Source organism: Castor canadensis, chromosome 17 (genome assembly GCF_047511655.1).
Source record: "Castor canadensis chromosome 17, mCasCan1.hap1v2, whole genome shotgun sequence".
NCBI classification, from domain to species: domain Eukaryota; kingdom Metazoa; phylum Chordata; class Mammalia; order Rodentia; family Castoridae; genus Castor; species Castor canadensis.
In genome coordinates this window covers 63,343,483-63,360,510 of record NC_133402.1, presented here as the reverse complement: position 1 = coordinate 63,360,510, position 17,028 = coordinate 63,343,483, and the positions used below count along the sequence as shown (strand labels likewise).

At 38.1% G+C, this 17,028-nt stretch overlaps 1 protein-coding gene and 1 long non-coding RNA gene across 2 annotated transcripts in view; one reads left to right on the top strand and one right to left on the bottom strand.

The window, feature by feature from the left end:
- Nucleotides 1–17,028, top strand: part of Slc9a9 (solute carrier family 9 member A9) — a 511,055-nt gene that overhangs the window by 144,034 nt on the left and 349,993 nt on the right. The window lies entirely within an intron of this gene.
- Nucleotides 971–16,145, bottom strand: LOC141418447 (uncharacterized). Its single transcript, XR_012443067.1, has 4 exons — nucleotides 15,982–16,145; nucleotides 14,780–14,914; nucleotides 11,987–12,637; nucleotides 971–5,776 (listed from the first exon to the last, which is right to left on the bottom strand). It is a non-coding gene; the product is annotated as an uncharacterized lncRNA (long non-coding RNA).

Here is a 17,028-nt window from a genome sequence, read left to right as displayed (position 1 = left end):
TTTTTTTTTGAGATAGGATCTCACTAATTTTTCCTGAGGCAGCCTTCAACTCTTTATCCTCCTGCCTCTGACTCCCAAGTAGCTGGGATTACAAGTGTGCATAACCACACACCCAGCTCTATGTGCCTTTCTTCCTGTCCAGCCATGTAGTGGCATTTCTTTCTCTGTAATAGGAGCTGCTTAACACATTCCAGAAAACACCAAATCATGATCTGTGGCATTGCAGAAGTTGTTGTAATAGTATAAGCTTTTTTAGGTTAGAAGTTGTTCAAATAGTAGCTTCCTTTAGGAAAAGGAAGACTCATCCCATTACATCAAGTATTGAATAATCACCCGGAAGATGGGGAGCTCACCCTGGTATTTCACAGAACTGATATATCCTCCAAGGTCTCCAGGAAGCCACTCATTCAAGCACATGTGATCTGTGCATTTTGTCACTTCGTCAATTTCCTACTTGGATTAAAATGTCTTCATTTTATACGATGCAGCTGCATTGAGACTCAAATACAGCTGCACTACTTTGAACTCCAGAAGCATTCAAAGCTAGAAAATAATTCATACTTCACAGACTTATCTGATTTTCCCCCAAGAGAATTAATCCAGGGTGTCGTGGGCTTAGGAAACATATGATAAAGCATAGTCTAGAAGTGTGCTGCCCAATACAATAGCTGCAAGGTACACAAGGCTATAAACATTTGAAATGTGGCTAGTCCAAATTGATATGGACTTTCAGTATACACACACCCTTGATTTCAAAGACCTAACATGAAAAGGTCATTAATACGTTTTGTGATTGTTGTTTGTTTCTGTAGTGCTAAGGATCGAACCCAGGGCTTCATGCATGCTAGGCAGGTGCTTTAACTACTGAGCTACAACTCCAGCCCATAGTTTTTATCTTAATTACATATTGAAATATTATTTAATATTGAATTAAATAAAAGGTACTATTAACAGTAATTTCATCTGTTTTTATTTTTTAATATGGCTACTAGAATGTTTAAAATTACATATACATGTTATATTTTTATTAGACAGTGCTGTGAGAGAGCAATGTAGAAATGGGGCCACTGCAAGTCAGACACATGATCCTTAATAAAAACAGCACAGCCATTTAAAGTTGAGTCAATGAGTTAAGCACAGACAGATGATGGCATTTGGTAAAATACAGGCAATTTATTTTTATGAGATTAAACTAATATGTCTGAAATTTTACTTCTAAAAGTCTCTTTTCCCAGTCCCATTTTTCCTCTGCAATGCATAATAACCCATAAAGTAGTTTGCATCATGCTTCAGAAGCAAAGCAAAGAGAATGGGGAGTAAGTATTTTATGATTTAAATACTATAGATGTGTCATCTAAACCATAAATATTGCAGCTTCTGATTTGGGAAAAGTAGATTCAATAAGCTGCAGTCCAAATGTTTCAATTATGTTCTTTTCCTTAGTAGGACATAAATAGCAAGTTCTTAAGGCCTGACAATCTCAGACTTGTTTTTTTTTAAAGGCCCATTACTGTTTTATTTTATATAACTTGTCACAGATCCAAGAAACCTGACATTTGCATTATGTTAGCCCTGAGTTCAAAGTGTGTTGAAGCATTTAACATTCCTAAATTGTGTAAACTCAGTATCAGAAGTAAATATTTATCTAAAAGGAGTAAATAGAGACTACCTGTGTAGACAGTTGGGAAAAATATAGTCTGCAACTCTGCATCAAGTTAGGTTCAACTAAATCAGGCAAAAAACACACAGTCCTTAATAGGATCCATTGTCTGTCATCATTATCACCAAGTAACATTTAGTGACTAGGTCTAGGAAAGCACCTAACATACCTCAAAATAGAGGGAGCTTGTTGAGTTTTGCGCAGTACATAGCAAGTGTCCATTGAGAAGTGGAGCAGACGATGACTATCAAGAACACTGCCCATAGCAAGGAGGAGGTCATCCTCTCTGACTTGAAGGAATCTCAGTCTCTCCACCCATAAGATGGGGGTGAGATTCACTTTAAAAGTCTGTCATAAAGATCAAAGGAGGCAGTATGTCCTTCTATTGTTACCATTATTTTTATGGTGCCACTAAGATGGGGATACTACTTCACCATCAGTCAGATACAGTGAGACATGCACATTTTTGCTTGTTTTCCTCCCAATAGTATTAAGTTTTCACAACTCTTCATGCTTGACCAGTGCAGTTCTCTCCTGACCCAGTACACTCACTTATGCAATGTTTGGTTAAAGTTGCAATGAGACAATTGTGCGTTGAATCTTTAAAGTAAATGTGAGTATTGTCCTTTTACCCTTACTCATATTTTGGTATGAGTCTCTAAAGTCGTGAACATTCTTCAAACATAACCACAAAGCCATTATCAAACCTGCAAATGTTTCCACAATCTAGTGCCATCATCAAATAAATATCCAGTTCACATTCCGTTTCCCAGGTTTTTCAGAAAAACAATATTTTTTTAACAAAAGTTTGTTCTTAAATGTACAGTAGACTCCAAGACAATGCTTCATTCTAACTATAGGTGGTGAAAGAGGTTACGGTAAGGCATCCAGGTGTTTGGATAGAAATGGGATCCAGGGTTGCCATCATGTCTGGTGCAGGAACAGCTTGCTGTTTGCCAGATTTCTTAAGCCCACCTGAGGTCAGCGGGGCCCTGCCCTGCAGCCTTTGCATTTAGCTCCTCGGATGCTTCTGGTCCTCTTTTCATTGCAGCTTGAAAACCTTATCTTCCTCATCCATCTTTGGCCTGCTTCGCAGGCTCGTCTTAACACCTTCGTGGCCAAACATGGTACCTATTCCCCTTCCCAGACCCTGACGCTAGACCAGAAACCCAGAGTCTTTAATTTTTGCTTTCTGTCTTTAAACAAAACCTAAACAAGATACACATGTGACGTTCAGTTGTCAAATCTCTACCTTCTCTTTTAGTCTGGAGCAATGATCCCTTTTCTTTTATGTTATTGAAGAAACTGAGTCGGTCCTATAGGAAATACGACATTCTAGACTGGGCTGTTTGCTCCCTGTGACGCCAATTCATTGTTCCTGTGTGCTCATACTTCTCTAAGTGAAAGTTAGCTTCCCTATTGGACTTTCAAATCACGGTTTCCTACTGACAATTATCTTCTGAACATACTAGCTTCATTAGGAATGACAAAATGGTCATTCTTCTCTAATTCTTTCCTTTCTTCCAAATTATTACAATTTTTCCTGCAGCAAAAAAATGCAATATGTTTCTTATTTTATTTATTTATTTTTTGTTTGCTTGTTTTTTGAGATAGGATCTCGCTATGTAGCTCAGTCTGGCCTCGAACTTGTGATCCTCGTTCCTCTGTCTGCCTCTCAGGTACTGGGATTATAAATGTGTGTGTGCCACCATGATGTTGTCACTTTAAACCAATCTTTATAGCATGAAAAATGAATGTACAGACACAGAACACTGGTCAAACAGGGCAGCCATAAACACATTTACATTAAAAACATATGGTTTTACTCTTAACACCCCAAGACCATCAATCACACCTAAAATATTAGCAATAATGACACTCCAAAGACCTAATCTTCAGAATTTATGAATGGGAATACATTAGTTTACATGGCACAAAAGACTTTATAGACATGAATAAATTAAGGACCTTGGGATGTAGAGATTTCCTGGATTATCCAGGTAGGCCCAATTTAGGTTCCTACAAACTGGAGAACCTTTCTTGGCTGTGATCAGAAGGAGGTATGACAATGGGGGAGAAAAAAGAGAGATACAGTGTTGCTGGCTTTGAAGGTGGGGGAAGAGGCAGTGAGCCAAGGAGTGTGGGTGGCTTCTACAAACTGGAAAGTACAAGGAAACTGACACTCTCCTAAAGCCTCCAGACATGCATTCAGTCCCACTTTCATTCTATCCCAGTGAGATTCATGTTGAACTTCTGTCTACAGAACTATTAAACAATAAATCCATGCTTTATGATAAATTGTTACAGTAGCAATAGAGAAAAAGTTCTTAAATGTTACCAAATATATAGTTGGGTTAAAATTTCTTAAATTGCCCATAAAAACTTTTATAGCTGCTTTCCTTGATCAAGAGTCCCAGACAATGCCTGCAGAATGCTTTTCTTTTTTATAAATTTTTTATTAGGATATATTCATTATATGAGGGGATTAATAGTGACAATTCTGATTAGACTTATACTGTACATTTAGTTACATCACCCCCATCGTCTCTCCCCCTCAACCTCCTCCCTGCTCCACTTAAAGCAATTGCAAGAGGTTTCTTAGTTCTGTTTCATAGAAGTGTATGAAGTCCATCTACCATGCACTGACAACTTAATCTCCCTCTTCACCCTCCCCTCCACTAGTACCCTCCCTGCCCACACACTGTGCCTATTTTATAGTCCTGTTTTTCGTTATTAATATTTAAGTTGATGTTCAAAGGTGTGTCTCAATGTACACCCACTGTGGGTGTGCTTTACTTTGGTTTGTTCAACCCCTTTCATTACTCTCCCTTACCCCTTTGCCTCCCCCCACCATTTTCAGCAGCTTTCAATACACATCCTTATGTCCTCTACCCTCACATCTTATGTTTTATGATATTACTGATGCTGTCATTCTCTTTTCCTTTCCCTCTTTCCCCAAGTTCCATAGAGTAGTTCCACTGTCACAAACATGTTCTACATCCGAGTTTGCATATGATCATACATGTTTATCTTTTGGATCCATCTCTCACATATAAGAGAAAACATGCAACCTTTGTGTTTCTGAGCCTGGCTTACTTCACTCAATATGATAGCCTCCAATTGCATCCATTTACCTTCAAACCACATATCATGATTCTTTATGTCTGAGTAATACTCCATTGTGTATCTATACCACAATTTCTTGATCCATTCATCAGTTGTAGGGCACCTGAGTTGTTTCCAAAGCTTGACTATTGTGAACAGTGCTGCGATGAACATCGGTGTACAGGTGTCTCTACTGTATCCTGTCTTATGTTTCTCTGGGTAGATGCCCAGGAGCAGTATCACTGGATCATATGGCAGGTCTATCTCTTGTTTTTTGAGGAATCTCCATACTTCTTTCCATAACGGTTGTAATAATTTGCATTCCCACTAGCAGTGTATAAGTGTTCCTGTTTCACCACATCCTCTCCAGCATTTGTTGTTGTTATCACCCTTGATTCTGGCCATTCTAACTGCGGTGAGATGAAATCTAAGTGTTGTTTTGATTTGCATCTCTTTTATAACCAGGGGATTTGAACACTTCTTCATGTATTTACTGGCCATTTGTATTCTTCCTTTGAGAATTCCCTGTTTAATTCATGTGCCCATTCCTTGTTGATTCTTTGGGGCTGAGTTTTTTGAGTTCCCTGTAGATTCTGGATATTGGTCCTTATTGGATGAGTAGCTGGCAAAGATTTTTCTCCCATTCTGTAGGCTGTCTCCTGAATTTGTCTCTTGAGACTGTTTCCTTTGCTGTGCAGAAGCTCTTTAGTTTGATGTGGTCCCATTTGTTCATTCTTTCTCTTATATGCTGAGCCTTTTGAATTCTGTTTAGGAAGTTGTTCCCTATACCTATCTGTTCCAGTGTATTTACTACTGCTTCCTAGTTTTTCAAAGTTTCAGGCCTTATATTTGGTCTTTGATCCACTTTGAGTTGATTTTGGTACAGGGTGAAAGACAGGGATCTAGTTTCAGTCTTCTGCATGTGGAGATCCAGTTTTCCCAGCAGCATTTGTTGAAGAGGCTGCCTTTTCTCATTGTCTGTTTTGGGCTTCTTTGTCAAAGATCAGTTGGCTATAGATACATAGGTACAGAATGCTTTTAGAAATTATTTAAAATAGTAAGATTTTTGTAAATAGAGACTTTAAGAGTCATTCAATCTAACATTATTATTTTACAAAAGAGCAAACTAAATTTTAGAGGTGAGTAACTTGGCTCTGGGACAATCATTTCAAAATTAAATATTACAAGCATGGCATGTGGTACACACCTGTAATTCCAGCACTCAGAAGGCAGAGGCTCAAAGATAGTGGGTTTGAGACAAGCTTGAGCTACCTAGCAAGTTCCCGGCTAACCTGGGCTAGGATTATATAGTGCTAACATATCAGAGACAGACAGAGAGAGAAAGACACACACACACACACACACACACACACACATACACACACAAACACAGAGAGAGAGAGAGAGAGAGAGAGAGAGAGGGAGAGGGAGAGGGAGAGAGAGAGAGAGAGAGAGAGAGAGAGAGAGAGAGAGAGATCTTGATATTATGATCAGTCTAAAACGTTCCCAAGGATCAGCAGTAGATTCTGAGAAGTTATCACCTTAACTTGCCTCCCTTCCCTTTTGTTACTCCACTTTATCTAAGTTGAAGACTCATTTATACAGATGAGCACTGGTGAACCCCTGAACTCTGTTCAGTTCCTGCAAAAAAACAGGTGCTAAGCCTTCTCTACCATAAATAGCACGAGCAGCCAGGAACCTGCCTCAGAAAAGGCTTTAAAAGAAACCAGAATACTATGAATCCTGAAAAAAAGTTTGGGTTGTAGAAAACTGCATATCTTGGTAGTAGGAAGGGGAAAATAAGTTGACTTTGGCCCCACCTGAGGGAACCTCACCTCCTTGATTCCTGGGTAATGTGGTGACCACTTCCAGGCACCTGAGGAATAGCCCACCTGCTTCTGTACCAGTCGCCTGTCTTGTGAACTTACAGAACTGCTGCCATGGAGAGAAGGCCAACAAAGAAAAATAAAAATCCCTAAGTATTTTCCAGCAGGCCAAGAGAGAAAGGTGAGTAAGAATAAGCAGGTAACACATCCAGGGAGCAAATTCCTGAACTACTCAGCAGACAACTGAACAACCTTGTAAGAGACCTGAAAAGAATCAAGGCAGATATAATCCAGGAAATTCCAAGTGACAGTTACATAGATAAGATTATGGTGCAATTAAGGCCTGGGTTAGTGGAAGATTAAACTGAAGAAATATTTGAAAAACACAATAAAATATAAAAACATGCAAATCATGAAGAAAAGAATAGAAAGTTGACGGACAAACCCAAGAGGCATGACGTGTGAATAATAATAGTTCCAAGAGGAGAAAAAAAGAATAGGAAAAGTGTAAATAATAATTAAATCAAGTACATCTCTCTGGGCTAAAAACAAGACTTGAGTGGAGATTAAATCCATCTAAATCCACCCAGTTTCACATAGGGTTGATGTATATATTCCAGCAAAATTCCTAGGAATAAGAGAAAACAGTCACACACACATAAAAGAAACAGGTTGCCAATGGATTTCTCATTTACAACCCTTGATGAAAGAGAGTGGAGTGATAGCTCTGAACTACTGAAAGACATAATGGCAGCTCAGACATCTTATACCAGCCAAGCCATCGCTCATCTGTCAGAGTGAAAGAAAGCTATTTGGAATAGGCAAGAATATCGTCACTGGATGCCAGCACAGTTCTAAACATGGGCAGATTAAGTTCTTTTTTTAAGCAAGAGTCTTACGACTGATTAAAAATCAAAACCTATCTGTATGTTGTTTACCAAAACACACTTCAGAAGTGATTTTTTACAAAATGTTTGCAAGTAAATCTATGGGCCAAGAAACACCAAGAAAATGCAAGCACAAGGAAAATTGAGTAACAATAACAATATCAAACAAAGTGGAATTTAAGGTTAAAGCACCACATAAGGGTACAAAATTATAATAAATGACATAATTTGTTTAGAAAATGTAACTACTATAAAATCACATGTACCAAAATGTGGTTTTTAAATACCTGTTTAAAAATTTAGAAATGCAAGAATTTGATAAAAATGTAATTATGTCAAGTACCTATAAATAAAACTACCATTGTGAAGACACCATGATCAGACGGTTTCACAGATGAATTACATTTAACTTTAAAGGACTGAGAATTCTGACAAAGGCTAAACTATTGCAAGCTTCACGAAACCCTGAAAATATCCCCAATTTTAAGATGCCGTAACACTACTAGCAAAATCTGAAAAAAGAACCACACCAAATTAAGAAAATTTTAAAAGGTATCCCACATCTACCTGCAAATACAAAGTATGAAATAAAATACTTGCAAAGAGAGCCTAGTGCTGTAAGTTGCAAAAGTTCAGAGATTTTCTTCATTACTCTATCCTCAATGCTTTGAATGTAACTTATCTCAATAAATATTTGCAGAATAAATTAACACATCAAAAGAATAATACCACTTAGCATGATACTCCATGGAAATAAGAGTGGTCAAGTGTCTTGAAATCCATCAACAGAATCCATTCCATCAATAAATTAAGGGGGAACAAAACTTACATGATCATGACAGTGAGGTGCAGTCATTTGATAATACACAGGAACATTACTAAGACTCTTAAGTGAAAACTGAAATAAGATAATTTAAATGCAGCTAAAAATGTTTTCCAAAATCTAAGAGCAAATAGTATCCTAAATGACAACTTGAAATGGATAATTCAGGGAGATTTTACTTATTGGGGAATTTTTTCAATGGTGCAAGGTGGAGAAGAACTACAAAGAACAGCGCAGGAATCGGAATCTTGGAACCATACAAGCAGTTATGACTCCTGATCTTATCCTGCAGTGTAGAGGACAAAGGGGATTGTTAGAAGAACCCAGTGGGAGAAAGCTGTGGCTTCTGTGTCCTTATGGAGAGCAGTGAGCTTCTGATGGGAACTTTTTGCTCAGGGTAACATTTCATGAAAATACTAGGGAATAAATGTCCACAATTCCCTTTCTACCTTTCCTCTGGTCTGTCCTGGGGCTCCTCACTGGACAATCAGAAACTAGAGGGCCTGGAACCTATAGATGTAGTCCAGGTGGTCAGTGTGCCCTAGCAGAGAATATGGAGATCTGGAGGGACAAATGAAAGATACCGACACAGGCTAGCAGATGAAATCAGGAAGCAATAGGGTAAAAAGCTACATACAGTGGAAATTAAGAAATAAAGCTACCATTTCTTGTTGACTTTATACTACCTAAAATAAACTATGAAAGGTGTCTCATTAGCACAGTAGGTAGCAGGTAGGTGCATGAAAAATAAACTATCAGATTTAAAAAGGAATTTTTGTGTGGTAACTGGATACAAGATACATATACAAAACCCTATAGCTTTAATTGTTTTTGGCAATGACATGTCTAGAAATAGAACACAGTATTTACCAAATGTACAATATCCAGGACTAATATTACTAAGAAAAAAATTATATTAAGGGATGTAAAATATAAACATGAAGAAATGAAGTGACATAACATGTTCTAGGACAGAAAGACATAATTATGGATAATCTTTTTTCTTTTTCCTTTACTTGCTCCTAGATTTTCTTTCCACAGAATATTTTTTTATGGTGTTACTGAGGTTTGAACTCAAAGCCTCACACTTGCTAGGCAGGTGCTCTACCACTTGAGCCACTCCGGCAGCCCTTTCCATTGAATGCTTTTAAATAACAAAAACTTTAGCAAGCTGTATGATCCCTGTTACTTCTCAAAAAATTTCCAGCAGCTTCTAGATATCTCACTCTAATTAAATATATCCTCCAAAAAGTGTTTTTAATGTCAGTCTTTGCAAAACTATCTCTCTAATGCTTTGTATGCCTGAAAATATTTTAATTACATCTTCGTAGCTGAACAGAAATTTTATTAGGTATAAAATTGCGGGTTCAGAGATATTTTTGTTCCCTTGTTGCCTTAAATTTTCTCTCTGCATTTTTATTTTAATTTAGATCTGGTGCTCTTAGTTTTGAGATATTGTACCTCCATTTCTATCCCTAATGTCTCTTAATATTTTTAAATGTATTGTTTTATTTTCAATCTTTCTTCCTCAATTGACTTTTCCATTTATCTAATTCATTTCTTCAGCCATATCCATTATCCTATAGTCTATTATGTTCTTTATTCAAAGTGCAAATATTTCCTGTTTTTTTTTTTATTTTCCCATCTCTTTAAGTAATTTAGTAAGCTTATTTAAAAATGTTTATGCGTATTATAACACTTGTGTTTCTGTCTGTTGCTTTTCTCTGTATGTTGCTGTAACACCTGCATGTCTAGTTGTTTTGCTTTGTTTGCTCATGGTCCTATAGGAATATCAGTTATTGAATTGACAATGTGCAGTGAAGAAGGGCCTTGAAATTATAGCTAGCACTTTCATTTGCTATCATTTCACTAGCTCAGTGCTTTTTCTGGAGTGAGTTTGACTCCCAGGAGACATTAGCTCTGGAGATACTTTTTACTTGTTGTAAGAGGGGGTAGTGAGCATCTCATAGGCAGAGGGCAGGGGTGCTGCTAAGCCTTGCTAATGCCCAGGACAGGCCCCCACAATGGATAATTTTCTGTACTCCATTGTCAATAACTTCAAGATCGAGCAACCCTGCCCCAGCCAGCTTCTCAGGACAGGATTTAGACTTTTAGGGAGAAACAGCCTTGACAATCCACTGACCCCAGGATTTGTAGGGAAAGAAGTTCCCCTGATCTGTTTGTTCTCATCAACTTTGACCCCAGATCTTTTGCACTGTCCTGATATTACCCACATGAACACCCCATGTGTATGCTTTGCGTAGTAAAGTTCTAAGCAATAATTTCTCCATGGAAATGTAAGTGAGCCAAAAAAGCAGAGCTTAAACTATTTTGTTTGGTTTTCTAATTTTTCTTTCATGGTTGTGTGTCACTGCCTTTGCTGGAGGCTGCTGCCTTCTTCCTATCTCCATCGCCTCCCTTCTCCACTCAGCAATGCAAATGGCCTTCTTCCTTGCTGGGGATTTCCCGTGGCTTTTCTGTTACCTCTCTTTGTTCCAATTCCATTCATCTGTGGGGACATTCTACATCATTAGTTTGGGGAAGGGAACCAGTAGTCTAACATAGCTCACTGTCTCGGGGTAGAATACGTTCATAAAATGTCACTCTCCCCCAAATTTATATCAAAAGTTAATAGAGTTCCAATGAAAGCCTAGCACTTTCAACTTGAAGTTGGATAAAATTATCTTACAGTTTATGATGTAGAATAAAAGCATAGGAGGGTTTGTCAAACCAAGTATAAGAAAATACTCCAAACCCATCATAATCAAATCAGTATAGCCTTGGCCTAGGAATAGAAAGTCCGGTGGGAAAAAAGAATAAAGTATCAAGAAACATGTCCCAGAAGAAATGGGAATATGATAGAGGCGGTATTTCAATATAGTTGGGGAAAGATGGTTATTGGGCTGGTGGAAGTCTCAAGTGGTAAAGCTCCTATTTAGCAAGTGTGAGGACCAGGGTTCGAACCCCAGTACCACTAAAAAACCAGATGGTTTATTTAACAAACAGTACTTATACAATTAACTGCCCTTTTAGAAGATAGTAAAATTGGACATTAATCATTTACAAAAATACTAAGAACTAAAATGCAAATAAAGTAAAAATTCCTGCAAGAACATTTATAAATCTATATTAAATTACAAATATAAAATTATTCTTGATATAAAATGGAAACCCAGAATGTATGGATAGGGAATAGACATATTGGCTATATAAAAATATACTTTTAAATGGGAAAAGATATCATAATCAAGAAGTAACAAATATGAACAAAAGCTATGAAGAGAAAATTCATAAAAGAGCAAATCCATGTGGGCACAAGCATGAACAGTTTTCAAATTCAAGCAAAATCATGGAAATATACAGTAAAGTAACTGCGCATCATTTTACCCGTAACAGTTTGGCAATGATCATAGCACTGAGTAACAGTCATTGCAGCAGGGATACAGGAAAAGCAGACTCGAACACATTTCTAGTGGAAATGTAAATCATTAACAGATTTTTGGAAAGCAATTTGGCGTCCGCCATTGTAATTGAAAACACTTAACCCCTTCTGACCTAGCGATCTGACCCTGGCAGTTTGTTCCACAAGTAAAAACATTAGTTCCTAAGGAAGGATTTATGCACAAGGGTGTTGCAACATTTTTTGAATAGTAAAGAATGATTTACTGGGAAAGCAAACGCTCACCTTGAGGCATGAGGCGGGCAGTTCCGGTCAGGATTGGCTGCTGAAACAGGAACAGTATTGCAACATTCTTTAGAGGATAGTTTGTGGGACATCTCCACCATGTCACATGGAGGATAAGGATAAGTCATAAGGAATAAGGATAAGGAAAGGATGAGTCAGTGCTCTTCCAGTTGACTTGAGCATTGTCCAGGGGACCTTATTGACTGTATGAAGGAAGAAGCAGAAAACTACGTATAAAATATGAAGGTGACACAGGTCACCTTCATGCATTATGTGTAGATAATGAGCCTGTATTCATGTGTATACACATAACTTGTACCTTGAAAAGAATGACTCAAGAGGTATAGCCACACAAACTGCTTTCTCCTCCCACTGCCCCCCTTAAGAGTATTCTGGGAGCTACTAATTTCCCATTTGCTGGATAGAAACCTTTGTTTTATAAGTTGCCAGAAGACTCAAGTCAGTTCAGTAATGAACACATCTAGTGGTGTAACAATGCGAGTTTTCAATGTAATTTATGGAACGCCTTGACCACCTTCCTTAGCCTGTCGAAGGCAGCCGCTTGCCTTTGGGAGGGCAAGTGTGGCTGGGTCTCTTCTCTCTTCTTCACGTGCCTTGTAGGTTTGCCTTGGTAGATGCAGCGTCTGACTTCTCCAAGTTGGGGACAAGGAAGAGATGAGAAAATTTATCTTTTTATTTAATTGATTATAAACTATCATCACTGCAGCTACACAACCACAGCCGATGAGAGGTCTCAAGGTTATCCCACTATGTCCCAAACTTCCACGGTAATATCTTAAGCTGCCTGTTGATCTAGGTGCAATCCCTTGGAATGAGGCGGATACATCTCCAGGTCACCCCCGTCCCTGTGAGAGTGTGACATTCACAGCTCACAAGTAGCAAAAGAACTCCCTTTGTAAACCTCAACTCTAGGCTAAGATCTTGAGACCCTTTCTCCATCTTATTGTGAGTGAGAGTTTCAAGAACCATGTTACTGGTTGTCAGAGAAGTGCTTTAGATTGTTATCTCCCTGTAGAAAGTGTTTCTTTCTTTGTTCCTCAGTTTGAAATTCTGATTTTACACCTGTTTCAAATGTGTGGCGACTATTTTAAAGAGAATTTTAGTACAAAGAGAAACTAATGGGACATATACTACATGGTAAACTTGGGTTACTTGCTAGGAGGAGGCATTAGATAGGAAGAAATGGGAAAAACAAAAAAGAGAAAAGACTATTAAAGCAAGCAAAGTATAGCTGGTGGGGTGGCTCAAGTAGTAGAGCACCTGTCTAGCAAGGGTGAGGCCCTCAGTTCAAACCCCAGTAGCACCAAAAGAAAAACAAAGTGTAGATACATTATGACATATTTATGCATGTGAGTAGGAAGCACATCTGTGTATTTGAATAAGAAAACCTCAGAATTTCAAAGAAGGGTGGAAACTAACCAATCACTTTATGGCATATTAGTAAATCATCATGAAGTATAATGAAACGATCTTAAAGGAAAATCTTCAAACTCAATATGCTATCTCACAGGCCATGAAGTAGAAGAAAAAGTTCGACGAATTCTCACATTGCATGGAAGTCACACATCCTGACTTGCGCCAGCAACTAATGTGTGCTAAGAATCCAAAGTGCTCGATGAAGCCCTGAGCACTGGCTGTTGGCTTTCAGAAGGAAACTACTGGCTCATGTTAATTGAATTTAGAAAATCCACTGTGGTATTATCCTGTCTGCAGACTAAATTAAATGCATGGATGATAATTCATTTACTGAAATTAGAAGCCAAGAGGAATATGGATACAAAATCAAAGTTTCTGTTTTGCTAACGCTGAGCCTAACCAGCCACTACTTGACAAGTGTCATAGACCCATGCTATTTTATTATTGAGAGTTGGGAGACCTGAGGTCTAGTTCAATTCCTATTCCAAATACACAGGGCACTTAACCTCTCTAAGCCTTATTATTCCTCTATATTTCTGGAGGAATGTGACGATAGCTAAGATTAATTCCTGCTCTGTTAGTGGTTCTCCAACTTAAGCATGCATATGACTCACTGAAAGAGTTTGTTCAGATACAGATTGATGAGTTCCAGGTCCAAAAATTCTGACTCAGTAGGTCCAGAGTTGAATCCAAGACCCCATTTTTAACAATTGTTTATTAATGCCAATGGTAGAAGTCCAGAGACTTGCTGAATATAAAAACTGATGGGTGATATATTTGCTTTTCTGAGTAAATTACAGAGAGTGAAATTAACTAAGTTCTATTCTTTAGGCTAAAATAAATACCGATTTATGCAATTGTAGGACATGAGTATAAGCTCCAGGGTGGCATAGCTTATTTCTTAGTATAATTACGAAAAAGATAAGCTTTTACCATATGTATCCCCTCCTAAGACGGTGTGAACTACAAAAGTCCTAGTTCCCAGGAGCCTGCAGAAGTGGAGAAAGTACTGCTAGAAAGCTTCTGAGACTTCCATCTGTGGGGGTCTTGACCTCCAGAGATGCCAAATGCCCTTTCTTTTGGCAGTCCCAATGCCTCAACAAGCCTTCTAGCTTGCACTGCCGAAAATCATTGCTAGGTGTCGCTCTAACTCAGGGGGGAAACTGGTTTCAAAGTCAAGTGTGGGCTAGGGCTTGGGGAATGTGGCAGGCTTCTTTGTTTGTGGGAGAAAGCATCTAAGGGAAGTCCTGGGAAATTGCAGAAAAGAGCACAGTTTGGGACGGATCATGAACTTTTCGTCTTAAGAGGAACTGCCACAAAGGGTAAAATAGGCGTGTGATGGCATAGAAGAATTACCTAAAATGAAGTTGGGATCAGGGCTTCCAGTGATCAGAACATCCCAAATGCTGAAAGTGTTGTGAGAGACTAGAGCACCACAGCTGAGTGCTCTAAATTTTTGGAACCTCACAGCCCACATCCCTGAAATAGATGCTGTCAAAACAAGATAAAGCAAAACAGGAAGTACTTTACATTTCTCCACGCAATTGTTGTCAGTTCAAATAAAATCCCATCTTGAAAATTATTTTTAAACTGCTAAGTGTTTTAAAATGAATCTTTACTGACAGTGAAATCTTCTTGGGCACTTCATTGGCTTTTGAAATAACACTGTCATAGCATTAAGCGTAAAATGGCCAGAAACCCATCCTCATTTAAAGTGGCCATGACAAAGAATCTGCTTTCTCATATTTCATTCCTTGCCCATCCACTTCCGGGTTAATCCCAAATGTAAATAAACAAATAAAGTAATCAAATCATATTTAGTAACAGGTGGAATCTCTACTTTTTGTAATACCTACTGCACATTTAAATATTTGAAGTTCAGAGGAGTTTCCTGATGCTTCCAGGGGCTGCTCTTAGGGTCACACAGGCTTCTGTGTTAGTCTCTGTTCTGGGTTACTAATATCATCGTTCTCTGAGATAATTAAGATGGGCACTTCAGACTGTTAGTTCCTGCCCTCTCATCTTTTCCCACCCATCCTACTCCAACCGTAAATTATGAAGCCACATTCAGATCTGTGCTTGGGTCAGTACTACACTGCTATTTCAAGCCAGTTCCACTGCCTCTCTAATTAAAGACCTCCCCACCCTGAGTCACCATCCATAGTTCAGCCCATGAAATGTGTGTCTACAGTCACCCTCACCCACAGTCGTCCTCTCACTGAGTACATGGACACACAATATGGCCTCTCATTTTGCAGGACTCCTGAGCGTGGGGTTTTGCTCTGGGGCAAATTCTCCAATGTGGAAAACCATTGTCTCCGTGTCATAAACAGCTAGAAGCACTGGAGAAATGTGCAGAATTGAATTTTCATCTTTCCTATTCACACTTTGAGTAAATAAGAATCTTCTAAACTGAAAGGCATTTCTGTATACCAAATTTGCAAGTCACAATTTTCATTTAACATTTAAGTAGTAGAAGAAAAAAAAAAAGAGAGCCACCTTTATCCTTTAAAGTTTACTGCAGTATAACTATTCCAGAGGCACATGAAACAGCTTACCTTTGATCGTGTTGATAATCCAAAGACCCTTTCAATTTGGGGTTACTATGGTTACAGCTGCACGGGTGATGTGTGAGCTGCACTGCTGTTTTGATAAAAATAGGAATTAACTACTAGTCGTGGTGCTTCTCGTATCAGAGTAGATCTTACAGAAGCATATTTAAAGGGGGTGGAGACATTTATGAGGCAACATCTGCATAAATAATGGCGATTGGTCATGTGTATAAAAATATTTTTAATTAAATTCTTTTTAATTAAACAGGGAATTTTGCTGAATCCTTCTCTGTTATTTGCACCAAGCATAGCCTTGAGGAAGATGGCTGATTAACAGACCCAAGAACCTATAATTAAATGCAGAACTGTTACTTTTGGAGAAAAGCCTCTTCAGTAAGGGTGACTTAATTGGGCTGTCTCTCATATTTTTTTCATTTGTTATTGAACTCCATGGTTAAAGTCTTCTTTTTTTTTTTTAATCACAGAAGAAGTGATTACAAACACTGGCATCACCAGAACAGTTTTTACCTTTTAGCTTTCTTTTCCTTCAGTGTCTCTGATCACTGTTGTATTTCAATATTTAACTGTGGTCTTTATTTATTTCTTTTGTTTAAAATCACATCCTCTTTTTAAAATCATGTATATATATTGTTCTTTTTCACCTTCTGGCCCTCCCTGACTCTGCATTTCAGAGTTTCAGACTGCCAGGTTTGTGGTTTCTTATCACTGGCATCATCAACATCCTACATAAGAATTCAAGAGAAAACTGAATAAATTTTATTCACAGGCCAAAAAAAAATAAGATTTAATTGACAAAGCAGGTCCTTCACTATGAGGACTGACTTAGAGAACAAAGACAACATTCATTTAATATTGGCTAAGCAGTATAGGAAAAGCTCAAGGTGATTTTATATCCATATTCTTAAAGATAACAAAATAAATGCTCACTTCTAAAGTTCATGTTCCTGAATTATTTGCTCAGTCATCTATCGAGAAACTTGGGTGACTTTAGTGTCTAATATTTGGAAGAGAAATACTGCACAGCTACTGCCA